General features: G+C 40.7%; 1 protein-coding gene across 3 annotated transcripts in view; it reads right to left on the minus strand.

Annotated features, from left to right (window-relative positions):
* Window positions 1–1,234, minus strand: part of LOC120063024 (2-oxoglutarate dehydrogenase, mitochondrial) — a 95,978-nt gene extending 94,744 nt beyond the window's left edge. For 2 of the 3 annotated variants that reach the window (XM_039013123.1, XM_039013125.1), the window contains exon 1: window positions 1,084–1,209. The gene's annotated coding sequence lies outside the window, so the exon portion shown is untranslated. Of the gene's footprint in view, window positions 1–1,083 lie in introns of all 3 variants that reach the window. The other variant, XM_039013124.1, reaches the window with a different exon arrangement.
* Window positions 1,235–6,719: the final 5,485 nt, after the last annotated feature.

Consider the following 6,719-nt stretch of genomic DNA (forward strand, 5'->3'; position numbering starts at 1 on the left):
CTAGCTAGCCATTTCACATCCGTTACACCTCTTACCAATCAAAGTCGCTGGAGGGGTCTGAAAACTCGCTAAAAATAGCAGCAATGGCCGCTACGCCTGTTTTGATCTTGCATTCATACTTTAAATATTCTCATTCACCACCTAATGTGAACCCGCCTAAAATTGCTTTTCTAAAAGAGCCCATTGGTTCTCTAAATGAAATCCCGAATGAAAACAGGACCAAATGTCAAAAACTTTGTTCATACAAGACATGGGTATCCGACTCGCAAAACACAATGTTCTAACGTCAGTTAACAAACAAGCATATTTTGAATTCTAACAGTTGGTTTGTAGTTTCTATAGTTATTTAGATACCTTTAGTCAAATGATATACTAAGCCGGGCGAGGGGCCTGCTTCAATGACATGATTCTCTCGCACACACAAGATAGCTAGCTAGTAGGTAACGGAGCGAATTACCGTTAGCTGGCTAGTTATCCAACTAACGTTATCTGTCTTTTAGCCGCTAACTATCTGCTAGATAACATAGATATCGACCATTACTTACCACAAACCATTGAAACGTGTGAATGTTTTTTTTTTTTACTGTTAATTAGGAACAAAGTTCCCAAGAATTGCTGGCTAGCCAACTCTTGAGAAACCAGAACTGGGTGGGTATAATTTGTGGAACGTTCCAACAGGAATCTGTTCCAAAAACGTCGTAAACAACGCATACAACGTTGTATAGCGGCAGAGTAAAATACCAGGTAGGGAGTGAGCAATTTTGTTGAGTTTTTCCACTCACCACGTTTATTCCGAAAAATGTCTAACCTCACACTGTGGACAAACGTTAAGAATAAGCTACGTGGTGAGTTGATGCCTATTCGGCAGCTAGTTAGCTAGGTGAATTGATCATGCTACGTTGTATGCATTGTTTGTTGACATCCTTGTTATTTACTCAGTTTTGGGAACAGATTCCTGTTGGAACGTTCCCCAAATTATACCCACCCACCAGAACTAGCTAACGTTACTTCGTCGCAGCGACTACTGGACTGACAATGCCCCTCATTGAAGCAAAATTGTATAAACTTCACAAAATCACCTACTTTCAATATCAAGTCGTTTGAAGATTGAATATGAAGCTAATCCAGTGGCTCCTAAATTACCTCTTTCTCGTTGCCCTCTGTGTCCTGAATGAAAATGACAGCTAAGCACACACAAAAGCAACAGCGATATGTGTAGGAGCCTGCTTCTTCTTCTATGGTATAATTGCTTCCTCTTCGATGGGGTTTATTGGTGCAATTACCGCCACCAGCTGGACGGGGTATTGAATAAGAAACAAAAACTGCGGGAAAGGGGGAAAACGGCATCATACAAAATTAAACACTTCAACTAACAAAACCCATACTACTTCAATCACAGTCCACTCCAAAATACATCCATACACACGCTCAGGGTCCTGTGATGGCAGAGCATTCAACAACAGGATTTCTTTCAAGGCCTCGGCTGTGAAATCACAAAGACCCCAAAAACGTTCAGCTGCATTCACAATAATTCCAATTGTCTTAGACTTCTCCTCCGCTTGTGCTGTACAGTTTATGACCATTGCAATAAATAATAGAAAGTCCACTTTTTTAACAGGTATCATTTCACTATCCCTCGGTCGATGAGAAACCATCAAATCAAACTTTATTGGTCACATACAAGTGTTTAGCAGATGTTATTGCGGGTGTAGCGAAATGCGTGTGCTTCTAGCTCCAACAGTGCAGTAATATCTAGCAATATATACCCAATACACACAAATCTAAGTAGAAATGAATTAAGACTATATACATATGGCCTAGCGATGTCCGAGCGGAACGGACTAAGATACAGTAAAATAGCATAGAAAAACAGTATATACATATGAGATGAGTAATGCAAGATATGTAAGTATTATTAAGTGAATGAGATACCGTAGAATAGTATAGAAAACAGTATATACACATGAGATGAGTAATGCCAGATATGTAAACATTATTGAGTGACTAAGAAACCGTAGAATAGTATAGAATATAGTATATACATATGAGATCAGTAATGCCAGATCTGTGACTAGTGTTCCATTCCTTAAAGTGGCCAGTGATTCCTAGGCTATGCCTATAGGCAGAAGCCTCTAATGTGCTAGTGATGGCTGTTTAACAGTCTGATGGCCTTGAGATAGAAGCTGTTTTTCAGTCTCTCAGTAACTGCCATTTTTTCCTTAACTATAGACTTAAGAAGAAAGTTAAGCAAAGTTGCTATTCCTCAATAAAGTTATTGGAAATGTTCTTAATTGTTTTCCTGAGTTTCTTCCTTCAGAAGAAATGGATTCTTGAAAATAATGCTTTAGGATTTCTTCTTGGAAATGTACCTTTAGGACAGCTAAACCCTTCTCGTTTGCAGACTGGGCCCAGGAGGTGAGCATTTTAAAAATACATCATAACTAAAAACACCAATGTAAACCTTAATTTGAAAAGCTTTTAATGACATATTTGACAATAATTAATATTATTATTATAATTTTTGAAATGGTCATAATATCAAATGATGACAAACGCCAAATGTATTGATTAGAAAAGCTATTAAAATAACATAAGTCAAAAAACAGAATAATCAAACTGGAATATTTAGTAATTCAAAGCTTTTCTAATACTGTACATTAAATGATTCTTTGGGTAGGTGCTAGAGAGAGGGAGAACCCACAGAGACCTCTCAGAGATCGGATGAATCCTCGACATGTCCCTGACCATGTTCTAGTGAGGAAATATCGACTACCACGAGACTCTATCATGTACTTGGCTGATCTTCTAAATGAAAACTTAAAAAGAAAGACCATGAGATCATGATAGCACTGAGATTCCTAGCATCGGGATCCTTTCAAGCCTTGCTTGCAGGGACAGTGGGAGTTAGTCAGTCCTCTGTGAGTCGGGTGGCTAGTGCGGTGTGTGATGCACTGTGTCGTCATGTGCAAAGATTCATCAAGTTCTCATCAACTGCAGCTGAACAAATAAGCACCAAACAAAAGTTTGAGGTGGCTAACTTCCCCAATGTCCTTGGTGTTGTGGATGGGACCCATGTGGCAGAAAAGGTCAGTGACGATAACCAGCTTCTGTCAAAATATGTCTACATAAGTAGAGTTTGCACACCATCAAAATGTATTATTTCAGTAGTATCGTGTCTTTGGCATCATTAAAGTGAAGACTGTTATTTTATCAAATCAATTCTCTGTAATTATTGTTACGTGATTAAACTAATCATGTAAATGTAATTAACTAGGAAGTCGAGGCACCAAGGAAAATCTTCAGATTACAAAGTTATATTTTCCTAATATAACTCCTTAGATAATTTAATATCTGATCAATTAGTCTTCTAATTAATGAATTATTCTTTACCTCACGTTAGTCTCATTCCAAACATCGTAAATTGTTGGTTATCTGTACGAACCCAGCCTTTACTATGAATCATCCATACACCAATTGTCTTAATCATTTATTTACTAACTAACAAAATAATCACAGAAATGCATAAACAAACAAACAGTAGATAAGGTTACAAGGAAATGATAGGGGAGGTTCCCTAGTGGGCTAAGCCGATATGACGGCTTGGTGGACAAAGGGAAGTGGGTGTGGACTGAGAACAGCGGGAAAGACAAAAAAGGAATCACTACACAGTTGATATTTATATTAATTGAAATGCTAATCCTTTAAACATGAAAACTCATTCGGGAATAACTGCAATCAATATACACTGCTCAAAAAAATAAAGGGAACACTTAAACAACACAATGTAACTCCAAGTCAATCACACTTCTGTGAAATCAAACTGTCCACTTAGGAAGCAACACTAATTGACAATAAATTTCACATGCTGTTGTGCAAATGGAATAGACAAAAGGTGGAAATTATAGGCAATTAGCAAGACACCCCCAATAAAGGAGTGGTTCTGCAGGTGGTGACCACAGACCACTTCTCAGTTCCTATGCTTCCTGGCTGATGTTTTGGTCACTTTTGAATGCTGGCGGTGCTCTCACTCTAGTGGTAGCATGAGACGGAGTCTATAACCCACACAATGCTTCCTGGCTGGCTCAGGTAGTGCAGCTCACCCAGGATGGCACATCAATGCGAGCTGTGGCAAGAAGGTTTGCTGTGTCTGTCAGCGTAGTGTCCAGAGCATGGAGGCGCTACCAGGAGACAGGCCAGTACATCAGGAGATGTGGAGGAGGCCGTAGGAGGGCAACAACCCAGCAGCAGGATCGCTACCTCCGCCTTTGTGCAAGGAGGAGCACTGCCAGAGCCCTGCAAAATGACCTCCAGCAGGCCACAAATGTGCAAAGAAATCCTACTAATATTAGGCTGTTTGCCTCATAGCCTACCTCAGCCAGTTAAGTCATTTTATATAGGCTCTGAAGAAATAGACTCAAATTAAGCCCTCTTGTTTTTTGTAAATTTAAATTTAAAATTAATGATTATTGTTGAAATGAATTGCTTGACTGGTGTAGGTTTTCTCCAACTGTTGGTGTGCAACACTTGCATAACAAGTTAGCTATATTTTCAGCACCAGCCACTGTTCACCTCTTATTGATTGCGCTGTTGTTGCCGCCAGTTTTTTAAATTGAACCTTTATTTAACTAGGCAAGACAGGTAGGAACAAATTCTTATTTACAATGACGGCCTACCCCGGCCAAATCCGGATGACGCTGGGCCAATTGTGCGCCACCTTATGGCACTCCCAATCACGGTCGGATGTAATACAGCCTGAATTCAAGCCAGGAACTGGAGTAAAGCCTCTTGCACCGAGCTGCAGTGCCTTAGACCGCTGCGCCACTCTGGAGCCATGATGTCATGGCAAATTGAGGGGGAGGGGGGTTCACACCTAGCGCGGCTATTAGACAATTCTTTAGTAAAGGTTGAATAGTCTATTGTTCAGCTAATAGCCCATCCTGCTACGCTTGTGAAAAACGATAATAATATTTTTCCCTTTCCACATGTTAAAGATTCCAGTTGATAAAGTGTTTTTAGCCACAATCGGCCCCAACCCCAATTAATACATTTGGTGCAATTAATCAATAGTGTGCTGGACTTCGGGCTAGATTGTTGAGGGTTCGAAACCTGCTCCCTGCTTGTTTCATTACATTATTTTGCCGGTCTCAGAGCAAATAGCCTGGCTTGTTACTTCCATCTCGTTCCTCGCTCTCTTACACACGTCATTCTCCGCCTGAGTGGCTCGCTTGTGGGCGTGCTGGAAGGATGTACTGTTTTTATTCTGTTTATATGATTTACAAATCAGCCTTTAGTTAAATCATGTTTCTAGTCTATTGCATAGTTACAATGTGTAATCTATGATGTCCCAGGAGCAGGAGTGGTAAAAACTGTTGAAGTGTATAATTGTAATACATACATGCATACACAGCATCATTCAAAGAATGGAGTTTGATACACCTGGTATTGGATATGACTGGAAAAATCTTGCTAAATAGACATTTTTGTAAATTAGCTTTATGACAAACAAATATGCACAATCGTTTGTCTCTACATTAACTAACATATTCCTCTCAATTGTAATTGTTTTGCTTGACCTGTTATGACGTTATAATTACATACATTTGCTTCCACCATAAAGTCACCAGGGACGGGTGGTTCGCGTCAAATTCGTCATTGGAACAACTCGATATGATTGGTCATATAAAAACCTTGGGACCCAAATGCATAATGAGTGCTCTAACTCCCCCTTGTGGTGGTCTGGAGCAATGAAGCCGTGCCGCTGGGTACCTTTAAGTCCCGCGGTGTAAGCTCGCAACTTTCAAAGGAGGAACCACTGTACCTCTGCTTGTTCTTCTGTCAAATGATCATAATGATCCATGGCTCCCACATCCGGCCACATGGGCATATGGATGAGGTCCAGTGTTATTCCTGGAAGATCATACACATCGTGTTGGCATGACAACAACATTTCAGGAGCTGTAGGCTCGATATGATGAGAGAAGTAAAGAAATGTGACGTTAGCTGCACGACTGGATACTTTTGTAACCATTAACGTAATCTTGGGCCACTGCCAAAGATGGCTACCGAACATTTAAATAAGGCAAGAAAACTAATTAAACGTGATTTATCTAGCTAGCTAGTAATTAACAATATATTACAATATTCTAGAAGTGTTATATAGCTAGAGTTAGCTTGTCAATTTGCAAAGAAGAACTTGTCTAAATTAGCTAACGTTAACATCGTTAGCTATGTTGGCTAAGTAGCTAACGTTAATGTTGTTTCGCGTTAGCTAGCTAGATAACTTACCGGTCGCGCAGTCCAAGTCGATGCACCGAACGCAGTCCCTCTACCAACGTCTGTCCTGTCATGGACAACACCTTCTCCTCTAGCTGATCCACATGAACGGTCGATACCCCCCCTCCAGTCTACTTCAACTCCCTGCTTCTCTCAGCTCCCTTTTTCTTAGCAGCCGACTTGATGTCGGCCCACATCTTTTTTTACGGCGTCATTGTCCCTTGCCATACCCCCGACGGCAGAGACAGACTCGGCCACTATCATCCATCCTCTCTTTTTGGTCTCTGCAGTGACCCCACAGTTATCGAGTCTCCCCAACAGCAACCTTTTCCTGGCTGCTATTTCTTTACCTAGCAGAGACCTGTAGATGACCTGGAGCCAGTGGGTTTGGCGATGAGTATGAAGCGAGTGCCAGCCAACGAGAGCGTACAGGTCGCAATGGTGGT

This window comes from Salvelinus namaycush, chromosome 18 (genome assembly GCF_016432855.1).
Source record: "Salvelinus namaycush isolate Seneca chromosome 18, SaNama_1.0, whole genome shotgun sequence".
Taxonomy (NCBI): Eukaryota; Metazoa; Chordata; class Actinopteri; order Salmoniformes; family Salmonidae; genus Salvelinus; species Salvelinus namaycush.